Source organism: Rhinatrema bivittatum, chromosome 5 (assembly GCF_901001135.1).
Source record: "Rhinatrema bivittatum chromosome 5, aRhiBiv1.1, whole genome shotgun sequence".
NCBI lineage: Eukaryota > Metazoa > Chordata > Amphibia > Gymnophiona > Rhinatrematidae > Rhinatrema > Rhinatrema bivittatum.
Genome location: NC_042619.1, coordinates 161289641 through 161301737, shown reverse-complemented (window position 1 = coordinate 161301737; position 12097 = coordinate 161289641).

The window sequence follows — 12097 nt, the reverse complement described above, 5'->3', positions numbered from 1 at the left end:
TACATGGCAAAGGGCCTGTACGAATACTGGGGCATGTAAATATGTATGCACACATCTCTTGGCCATACCCTGAAATGCCCACACCCCACCCAGATCATGCCCATACTACACCCCTTTTTTAAATTGAGTGAGATGTGCGCACAGTGGAAATATGGCTTTTAAAATTTGGTTGGGCGTTCAAGCCTGACTTGTGTGTGCATCCCCTCATGGAGGCATGTGCCATGGTTTTAAAATCTAGTATGTGCATGAAAGCTATTTTTACAAGCAAAATTCCTTAAAAACTCTCCTCCTATGATCCTAGCTTGGTCCCTTCTTAGAGATGGCGGCCCTCCATTATGAGGCTGCATGTTAAAGAGGCCAAAAGGAACCAGTGAATTCCCTGTCTATGCTCCAACAAATAAATCCCTGGTGGTTCATGAGATAATGACCTTCTCCTGCCCACATGGCTCATCAATATTTAAGTGGTAGCCCTGAAATTAACCACTGCACCTGCTACCCTACCTCCCTAGCTACCATCCTCAAAACATTTTCACAAGTACCCATACCCCTTTAGCACTTTGTATTGTGAACCTGCCTGCAAGGAGTGCGGGCAGGTCCCCTACCTCCCGTGGCCTGTCGGGCCACTGACGTTGCTCCCTCCGATGTGGCACGGGAGCCATGTTCTCTTGCCCTGTGCGGCAGGGCTAAGTGCTGGGAGCCTTCCCTCACGGCCGGATCCACTGCTGCCACTCCGGTGTGCTCCAATGTGGCTGGAGCCACTCCTGCTTCTTCCTGGAGTCCGCAGACGGCAGGGAGCCGTCTTCTCCGATGCTGGGGTCTTCAGCCGGCAGTGAAGCTGTCCCTGCTTGTGACTGCTGCTGGCCGGGTCCTTGTCCGGCAGGGAAGCCTTCCCTGCCGGTGCCTGCAGCTTCCTGTTCTTCCTACAGTCTGCCATCTCTCCACCTTCATGGCAGGGCTGCCTGCCTTGCTTCCTTGGGCTTTCCACGTGGCTGAGGACGCCACCAGTTTCCTTCTCTTCTCCCCCATCTTCCTAAGGCATGGGCATTGCGCCTTTTCCTGCTCTTCAAGGGCCAGCCAGGAGGCCCCCTGCTAGCTCCTCCCCGGGCATTGTCATCTTCAGCCCTACACAAAGGCCCAGCGTCCATTCAAGCGGCGCCTTTGCAAGGATTTAGATGCTCCTGGATGTTCCTGTCCTTCGTTCCAGGAGTCTCGCTGTTACAGCTCTTCTTCAAGGTCCTGTGTTCTTTGTTTTCTGTCGGAGCTCTATGTCTCATCTTGAAACCCATGATCCATTCCTGATGTCCGTGTTCCAGTCCAGATGTCCATCTTCCGCTTCTGATGTTTGTGATCCAGTCTTGATGTCCGTCTCCTGTTCCTGATGTCTGTGATCCAGTCCCGATGTCCTGAACCCCAGGTTCCTCGTCACCACCTTTCCTGGAGTTCCATGTTGTGGTCCGCGACCAGTCCCATGGGTGGGATGAGTAGGGCGCTTCATGGTACATTGCCTTCTTCACTACCATAGCTCAAGCCTCCGGAGGGAATCCCTTGCTTGAAGCAAGCCGTGTCTTGGTCCCGAATCCCTTGCTTGAAGCCAAGTCGTATCTTGGTCCTGTGTCTTGAACTTTGCTCGCCCTCGGATACCTTGTGTCTGTACCATCCATGCCTAAGACTCTGTTTGAACCTGCTCCATTGCAGCATGGTCCGCAACCAGCCACAGGCGGCTGTGTAGGGCTCGCCTCAGTGCAGGCCTCTTCAGTATCTTCACCATGTTACAGTATCAGCTTCCATTATCTCTCTTAGAGACTGCTTCGAGCCCAGCGTGGTCCGCGACCAGTCCCACAGGTGGGCTGTGTAGGGCGCGCTGTGTTGCAATCTCAACCCAGTACTTTACTTGACTCTCCTGAATACCTTGAACTTTGCTTGACTCTCTTGAATACCTTGAACCTAGGTTGAGTCTTCTGAATACCTTGTGCATCCAAGTACCTTGTTCCTGAGTCTCATCTGTGTATCCAAGTACCTTGGTCTTGAGTCTTCGTCTGAATCTACATGTTCTAGTCTTCATTGCCTGGCTTCCATCTGGCCTGCCGCTACTTGCCATTACCCAGCGGCAGGTCTGAAAGGGCTTGGAATGGTCGGAGGACTGTTCATAAGACCACCATTGCATTGATGGTCTTCCCGAGGCGTGCAGGTCCAGAGGAGGGTCAGTATCTTCAGTCATCCTTGTCTTCGCTCCAGTCTTGTTCCTGCTCCGGATTCCATCTGTCTTCAGTCCAGCCTCGCTCCTGTCCAGCCCATGCTCAGGCATGCTTCGTCTGCCGCGGCACCTCTTCAGAGTCCCTCTGGGGGTCGAGCCGTGGTCCAAGAACACACAATCCCCTGGAAAGTGGAACCGCTCTCCTAGCGCTTCCTGACAGATGTGAAGGTTTCTGAGCTTTCCCATGCTCAAGGTCTCCATCTCCATAACACCTTGCCCATCTGCCTATGCTGTCATTGCCACTACCTTCTACCTCTGTCACCGAGTTTTTGTCTGGAGTGGAGAAAGAGAACCCCATCTACTGCCACTGTTTCAATCTATCCCAGCGTAAGTGCCAAGCTACTAAATTTTATTTAGGTATAAGTGCAAAACGTTTTCTTTTTTTTATTTTTATATGCTGTAAGTGCAAGGCTTTTCTTAAAAAAGCTATGTACAAGGCAGTTTTATTTGGATCTGTATATTCACAGTTTTATCTGTTTTATTTTTTTTTAATAGTTGTAATTAAAGTTCTTTGGTGATTTTTTTTAATAGTCTGTGCTGTTGCTTCTATACCCTCCTCCATTTCCTTCTGACCCCTCTTAACAACAAGCAGCCAAAATGAGGACCACCCACTAGTGGAATGTTAATATGTACAGAAGCAGCAAGCTGTGATTGTTTGCTAACTGTTTTATATTTTTATTTTGGTGAGCATAGAGAATTGTACATGAAACAGTGTGTTACAATATGCAATAACCCCACAAATATTATCTTGAACCTATTTTAGTTAAATTTTAAATAAAACATATGAAAAGCTTTTAAAAAAAAGAATTAAAGGTCATCCCGGGGGCTCAATTGGTAAATACTAGACATTGCTATATACAAACTGATTGATTCAATCCCCAGGTCAGATCTTCTGTTCCCTGGATCAGCAAAGCCTGGAGATGCTGCGGAGGCAGCATTCAAACTCCCTGAGAGGGGTAAGGAGCTGGGAAATTGAGAGAATCATGATCATTGCCTAAGAGTGATGCCAAATGATTGAATTGAAGGGTTCCAGGAAGAGCCTTGGTGCATGGGTTCTGGCTCAAGACCCTCACTACAATGACCAGACTAAGCATAAGTGGGGAGGGGATATGAAATAGGGGATGAATCCCTGGATCTTTGCAAATGAATTGCTCATAATGCCAGGTCCCAACCTTGGTTCCAATGGTAGCCCAAAGGAGCAGGAAGAAACTTCTGAGTTAAGAAAAAGGAATTAAGTGTTATGAAATATAACTGGAAGTATTGTTCACAATGTGAAAACCCCAATGAATTTTTCAAGACCCAACAAAAGCATTTAATTTCCTGAAAATAAATAACTACATTTATAATTTACAAACACCTGAAATCATGTGCACAGTAAAACTCGTGAGGCAGGCAGGAAGACTTTACTATGCATAATAAAAGGTTCTAGAAGAGATTAATATGACTGAGCACATGAGAATTTGTGAGCCTGCCCATGAAAATGAATAGATATCAAATGCAAATGAGGGGGTTAGCAAGCTAACTCTAGCTTATTCTCCATACTGCTTAGCAAGAACTTGCAAAATGGATAGTATTTAGTACCTCTTAGGACCTAATATTAACTTAATATCAACCTGTTATTTACTGAAAATTTGCTAAATAGCTAAATGCTAAACAAAGCAAACTCAGTTCCCTTTTGGGCAGACTGGTATGGGCCATTTTTGTTTTTATCTGCCATCATGTACTACGTTACCAGTTATTTTGGCACATGGGAGTTACTTCTCAGTGCAGAGAGAACTGGAAGACCTAGTCCACTTCAGGAGAGGAAGTCAAAGGAGAGCAGAGAGTTCCCAAAGAGAGGAAAATAAAGAAAGCAGACCAAAACATATACTTCCCAGATATCTGTCAAAGAGGCAGAGGAAGTAAACGTAAAAGGAGGAGAACATGTCAGGGGTCTAGACAGACCCAGCTGATAATTTTTCTGCTATTTTTTCATTTTTTCTGCAACTAAGGATTCTCGGTGTTTATCCCATGCCCTCTTCAATATTTAGAATAAGCACAGAGAATTCATAGTTGCAAAACGTGAAGATAGAGCAGAAGAATTAGAAGATGGGTCTATGTAGCAAACTGCATTTTTCTCTTCTTTATCTGCAGGAATTTGAATGTCTGTTCATAAAAGTCTTTGTTTGTTGGAGAGCCAGTCCCATTTCTTCACTAATTGCAATAGTAGGGGGCCTTCAATGTGGGGGAGGCTCTCCTATGCACATGTCATTAGCCAAATGGCCCCCTTATTTCTTCCCTCACCCATTTCTCCAATGTAAAAGGACTGGGGGGAGACATGGAAGAAAGGGAGAAATGATGGAGAGGAGACACACGTTAGCACTTCAAAACTAAATGAATCTTTCTTTATATAAGACAGATGTTTTTCCAAACAATAGGTTATCAGAAGACAAAGGCCTCTGCTGTCATTTACATTCGGGCCAATACAGTAAAAACGCGGGAGAGCGCCCGCTCTCCTGTGCACGCGATTCAGTATTTTAATTTATTAAAATTAGGCCCAGCGGTAAAAAGAGGCGCTAGGGACACTACCCGCGTCTCTAGCACCTCTTTTTTGACGGAAGCGGCGGCTGTCAGCGGGTTTGACAGCCGACGCTCAATTTTGCCGGCGTCGGTTCTCGAGCCCTCTGACAGCCACGGGTTCGGAAACCGGACGCCGGCAAAATTGAGCGTCCGGTTTTCGACCCGCCAACTGCGGGCCCATTTTAATTTTTTTTTTTTAATTTTTTACTTTTTTAAACTTTCGGGACCTCCGATTTAATATCGCCATGATATTAAGTTGGAGGGTGCACAGAAAAACAGTTTTTACTGCTTTTCTGTGCACTTTCCAGGTGCCCGGAGAAATTAGCGTCTACCTTTGGGTAGGCACTAATTTCTGAAAGCAAAATGTGCGGCTTGGCTGCACATTTTGCTTTCTGAATCGTGTGGGAATACCTAATAGGGCCATCAACATGCATTTGCATGTTGCTGGCCCTATTAGGTTCGGGGAGGGGGGGTTGGATGCACGTTTTGGACGCGCTATTATCCCTTACTGAATAAGGGGTAAAGCTAGTGTATCCAAAACACGCATCCAAATGCCAGCTAACAGTGCACTCTGTCGGAGCACACTGTACTGTATCGACCTGATTGTCATTGTGGCCAAAGTCCACTGTAGGTATTCAGAAACTTGAAACTAAAGAGTCGTATGAGCCTCAAAAGCTTTTATTCAGTTTTGGACCCCCGCTGGACTTTTGGCAAGTCTTGTGGGGGTCAGGAGGCCCCCCCAAGCTGGCCAAAAGTTTCCTGGGAGTCCAGCGGGGTTCCGGGAGCGATTTCTTGCCGCGAATCGTTTTCGTACGGAAAATGGCGCCGGCAGGAGATCAAGTGCAGGAGGTCATTCAGTGGCGGTCCGGAACCCCCGCTGAAAGACCTCCTGCAGTCGATCTCCTGCCGGCGCCATTTTCTGTACGGAAAATGGCGCCGGCCATACGCGTATGGCCGGCGCCATTTTCCGTACGAAAACGATTCGCGGCAAGAAATCGCTCCCGGAACCCCGCTGGACTCCCAGGAAACTTTTGGCCAGCTTGGGGGGGCCTCCTGACCCCCACAAGACTTGCCAAAAGTCCAGCGGGGGTCCAAAACTGAATAAAAGCTTTTGAGGCTCATACGACTCTTTAGTTTCAAGTTTCTGAATACCTACAGTGGACTTTGGCCACAATGACAATCAGGTCGATACAGTACAGTGTGCTCCGACAGAGTGCACTGTTAGCTGGCATTTGGATGCGTGTTTTGGATGCACTAGCTTTACCCCTTATTCAGTAAGGGATAATAGCGCGTCCAAAACGTGCATCCAACCCCCCCTCCCCGAACCTAATAGGGCCAGCAACATGCAAATGCATGTTGATGGCCCTATTAGGTATTCCCACACGATTCAGAAAGCAAAATGTGCAGCCAAGCCGCACATTTTGCTTTCAGAAATTAGTGCCTACCCAAAGGTAGACGCTAATTTCTCCGGGCACCTGGAAAGTGCACAGAAAAGCAGTAAAAACTGTTTTTCTGTGCACCCTCCAACTTAATATCATGGCGATATTAAATCGGAGGTCCCGAAAGTTTAAAAAAGTAAAAAATTAAAAAAAAAAAATTAAAATGGGCCCGCAGTTGGCGGGTCGAAAACCGGACGCTCAATTTTGCCGGCGTCCGGTTTCCGAACCCGTGGCTGTCAGAGGGCTCGAGAACCGACGCCGGCAAAATTGAGCGTCGGCTGTCAAACCCGCTGACAGCCGCCGCTTCCGTCAAAAAAGAGGTGCTAGAGACGCGGTAGTGTCCCTAGCGCCTCTTTTTACCGCTGGGCCTAATTTTAATAAATTAAAATACTGAATCGCGTGCACAGGAGAGCGGGCGCTCTCCCGCGTTTTTACTGTATTGGCCCGAATGTAAATGACAGCAGAGGCCTTTGTCTTCTGATAACCTATTGTTTGGAAAAACATCTGTCTTATATAAAGAAAGATTCATTTAGTTTTGAAGTGCTAACGTGTGTCTCCTCTCCATCATTTCTCCCTTTCTTCCATGTCTCCCCCCAGTCCTTTTACATTGGAGAAATGGGTGAGGGAAGAAATAAGGGGGCCATTTGGCTAATGACATGTGCATAGGAGAGCCTCCCCCACATTGAAGGCCCCCTACTATTGCAATTAGTGAAGAAATGGGACTGGCTCTCCAACAAACAAAGACTTTTATGAACAGACATTCAAATTCCTGCAGATAAAGAAGAGAAAAATGCAGTTTGCTACATAGACCCATCTTCTAATTCTTCTGCTCTATCTTCACGTTTTGCAACTATGAATTCTCTGTGCTTATTCTAAATATTGAAGAGGGCATGGGATAAACACCGAGAATCCTTAGTTGCAGAAAAAATGAAAAAATAGCAGAAAAATTATCAGCTGGGTCTGTCTAGACCCCTGACATGTTCTCCTCCTTTTACGTTTACTTCCTCTGCCTCTTTGACAGATATCTGGGAAGTATATGTTTTGGTCTGCTTTCTTTATTTTCCTCTCTTTGGGAACTCTCTGCTCTCCTTTGACTTCCTCTCCTGAAGTGGACTAGGTCTTCCAGTTCTCTCTGCACTGAGAAGTAACTCCCATGTGCCAAAATAACTGGTAACGTAGTACATGATGGCAGATAAAAACAAAAATGGCCCATACCAGTCTGCCCAAAAGGGAACTGAGTTTGCTTTGTTTAGCATTTAGCTATTTAGCAAATTTTCAGTAAATAACAGGTTGATATTAAGTTAATATTAGGTCCTAAGAGGTACTAAATACTATCCATTTTGCAAGTTCTTGCTAAGCAGTATGGAGAATAAGCTAGAGTTAGCTTGCTAACCCCCTCATTTGCATTTGATATCTATTCATTTTCATGGGCAGGCTCACAAATTCTCATGTGCTCAGTCATATTAATCTCTTCTAGAACCTTTTATTATGCATAGTAAAGTCTTCCTGCCTGCCTCACGAGTTTTACTGTGCACATGATTTCAGGTGTTTGTAAATTATAAATGTAGTTATTTATTTTCAGGAAATTAAATGCTTTTGTTGGGTCTTGAAAAATTCATTGGGGTTTTCACATTGTGAACAATACTTCCAGTTATATTTCATAACACTTAATTCCTTTTTCTTAACTCAGAAGTTTCTTCCTGCTCCTTTGGGCTACCATTGGAACCAAGGTTGGGACCTGGCATTATGAGCAATTCATTTGCAAAGATCCAGGGATTCATCCCCTATTTCATATCCCCTCCCCACTTATGCTTAGTCTGGTCATTGTAGTGAGGGTCTTGAGCCAGAACCCATGCACCAAGGCTCTTCCTGGAACCCTTCAATTCAATCATTTGGCATCACTCTTAGGCAATGATCATGATTCTCTCAATTTCCCAGCTCCTTACCCCTCTCAGGGAGTTTGAATGCTGCCTCCGCAGCATCTCCAGGCTTTGCTGATCCAGGGAACAGAAGATCTGACCTGGGGATTGAATCAATCAGTTTGTATATAGCAATGTCTAGTATTTACCAATTGAGCCCCCGGGATGACCTTTAATTCTTTTTTTTAAAAGCTTTTCATATGTTTTATTTAAAATTTAACTAAAATAGGTTCAAGATAATATTTGTGGGGTTATTGCATATTGTAACACACTGTTTCATGTACAATTCTCTATGCTCACCAAAATAAAAATATAAAACAGTTAGCAAACAATCACAGCTTGCTGCTTCTGTACATATTAACATTCCACTAGTGGGTGGTCCTCATTTTGGCTGCTTGTTGTTAAGAGGGGTCAGAAGGAAATGGAGGAGGGTATAGAAGCAACAGCACAGACTATTAAAAAAAATCACCAAAGAACTTTAATTACAACTATTAAAAAAAAATAAAACAGATAAAACTGTGAATATACAGATCCAAATAAAACTGCCTTGTACATAGCTTTTTTAAGAAAAGCCTTGCACTTACAGCATATAAAAATAAAAAAAAGAAAACGTTTTGCACTTATACCTAAATAAAATTTAGTAGCTTGGCACTTACGCTGGGATAGATTGAAACAGTGGCAGTAGATGGGGTTCTCTTTCTCCACTCCAGACAAAAACTCGGTGACAGAGGTAGAAGGTAGTGGCAATGACAGCATAGGCAGATGGGCAAGGTGTTATGGAGATGGAGACCTTGAGCATGGGAAAGCTCAGAAACCTTCACATCTGTCAGGAAGCGCTAGGAGAGCGGTTTCCACTTTCCAGGGGATTGTGTGTTCTTGGACCACGGCTCGACCCCCAGAGGGACTCTGAAGAGGTGCCGCGGCAGACGAAGCATGCCTGAGCATGGGCTGGACAGGAGCGAGGCTGGACTGAAGACAGATGGAATCCGGAGCAGGAACAAGACTGGAGCGAAGACAAGGATGACTGAAGATACTGACCCTCCTCTGGACCTGCACGCCTCGGGAAGACCATCAATGCAATGGTGGTCTTATGAACAGTCCTCCGACCATTCCAAGCCCTTTCAGACCTGCCGCTGGGTAATGGCAAGTAGCGGCAGGCCAGATGGAAGCCAGGCAATGAAGACTAGAACATGTAGATTCAGACGAAGACTCAAGACCAAGGTACTTGGATGCACAGATGAGACTCAGGAACAAGGTACTTGGATGCACAAGGTATTCAGAAGACTCAACCTAGGTTCAAGGTATTCAAGAGAGTCAAGCAAAGTTCAAGGTATTCAGGAGAGTCAAGTAAAGTACTGGGTTGAGATTGCAACACAGCGCGCCCTACACAGCCCACCTGTGGGACTGGTCGCGGACCACGCTGGGCTCGAAGCAGTCTCTAAGAGAGATAATGGAAGCTGATACTGTAACATGGTGAAGATACTGAAGAGGCCTGCACTGAGGCGAGCCCTACACAGCCGCCTGTGGCTGGTTGCGGACCATGCTGCAATGGAGCAGGTTCAAACAGAGTCTTAGGCATGGATGGTACAGACACAAGGTATCCGAGGGCGAGCAAAGTTCAAGACACAGGACCAAGATACGACTTGGCTTCAAGCAAGGGATTCGGGACCAAGACACGGCTTGCTTCAAGCAAGGGATTCCCTCCGGAGGCTTGAGCTATGGTAGTGAAGAAGGCAATGTACCATGAAGCGCCCTACTCATCCCACCCATGGGACTGGTCGCGGACCACAACATGGAACTCCAGGAAAGGTGGTGACGAGGAACCTGGGGTTCAGGACATCGGGACTGGATCACAGACATCAGGAACAGGAGACGGACATCAAGACTGGATCACAAACATCAGAAGCGGAAGATGGACATCTGGACTGGAACACGGACATCAGGAATGGATCATGGGTTTCAAGATGAGACATAGAGCTCCGACAGAAAACAAAGAACACAGGACCTTGAAGAAGAGCTGTAACAGCGAGACTCCTGGAACGAAGGACAGGAACATCCAGGAGCATCTAAATCCTTGCAAAGGCGCCGCTTGAATGGACGCTGGGCCTTTGTGTAGGGCTGAAGATGACAATGCCCGGGGAGGAGCTAGCAGGGGGCCTCCTGGCTGGCCCTTGAAGAGCAGGAAAAGGCGCAATGCCCATGCCTTAGGAAGCTGGGGGAGAAGAGAAGGAAACTGGTGGCGTCCTCAGCCACGTGGAAAGCCCAAGGAAGCAAGGCAGGCAGCCCTGCCATGAAGGTGGAGAGATGGCAGACTGTAGGAAGAACAGGAAGCTGCAGGCACCGGCAGGGATGGCTTCCCTGCCGGACAAGGACCCGGCCAGCAGCAGTCACAAGCAGGGACAGCTTCACTGCTGGCTGAAGACCCCAGCATCGGAGAAGACGGCTCCCTGCTGTCTGCGGACTCCAGGAAGAAGCAGGAGTGGCTCCAGCCACATTGGAGCACACCGGAGTGGCAGCAGTGGATCTGGCCGTGAGGGAAGGCTCCCAGCACTTAGCCCTGCCGCACAGGGCAAGAGAAAATGGCTCCCGTGCCACGTCGGAGGGAGCAACGTCAGTGGCCCGACAGGCCGCGGGAGGTAGGGGACCTGCCCGCACTCCTTGCAGGCAGGTTCACAATACAAAGTGCTAAAGGGGTATGGGTACTTGTGTAAATATTTTGAGGATGGTAGCTAGGGAGGTAGGGTAGCAGGTGCAGTGGTTAATTTCAGGGCTACCACTTAAATATTGATGAGCCATGTGGGCAGGAGAAGGTCATTATCTCATGAACCACCAGGGATTTCTTTGTTGGAGCATAGACAGGGAATTCACTGGTTCCTTTTGGCCTCTTTAACATGCAGCCTCATAATGGAGGGCCGCCATCTCTAAGAAGGGATCGACTGCAGGAGGTCGTTCAGCGGGGGTTCCAGACTGCCACTGAACGACCTCCTGTTTTTGTCTATGGCCGCCGCATTTTGCGGCGGCCATAGACAAAAACGATTCGACGGAGGAGGTCGTTCCGGACCCCTGCTGGACTTTTGGCAAGTCTTGGGGGGGGGTCAGGAGGCCCCCCCAAGCTGGCCAAAAGTTTCCTGGGAGTCCAGCGGGGTTCCGGGAGCGATTTCTTGCCGCAAATCGTTTTCGTACGGAAAATGGCGCCGGCAGGAGATCGACTGCAGGAGGTCTTTCAGCGGGGGTTCCGGACCGCCACTGAATGACCTCCTGCACTCGATCTCCTGCCGGCGCCATTTTCCGTACGGAAAACGATTTGCGGCAAGAAATCGCTCCCAGAACCCCGCTGGACTCCCAGGAAACTTTTGGCCAGCTTGGGGGGGCCTCCTGACCCCCACAATTCTTGCCAAAAGTCCAGCGGGGGTCCGGAACGACCTCCTCCGTCGAATCATTTTTGTCTATGGCCGCCGCCATTTTGCGGCGGCCATTTTGAAAAATGGCGCCGGCTGAAGACAACACGATTCTATTGAGGGGGCCGTTCCGGACCACCGCCGGATCCCCAGGTAATTTAAAGCATATGGGGGGGGGGTTCGGGAGGGTGGGGGATTTAATTTAAAGGGTCGGGGTGGGTTTTAGGGGGGGTTTAGTGTGCCGGCTCATGATTTTAACGATTTTTCACGATAGTTTACACACCCAAACGGCAACAATACGATTCCCTCCCCCTCCCAGCCGAAATCGATCGTTAAGACGATCGAGGACACGATTCACATCTCTATCTTATATTCATTGTAGACTGATTTTGTGTCAAAGGTTGAAAAAATCCTAACTTCTTCATAAGATTTTAAGGTTAAATTATAATTTCATGATGCCAATATAAAGCACCATATAACTAATACTCCCTGGAGAATTCTGCACTTCTGTACAAGGCAGAGTTTGTG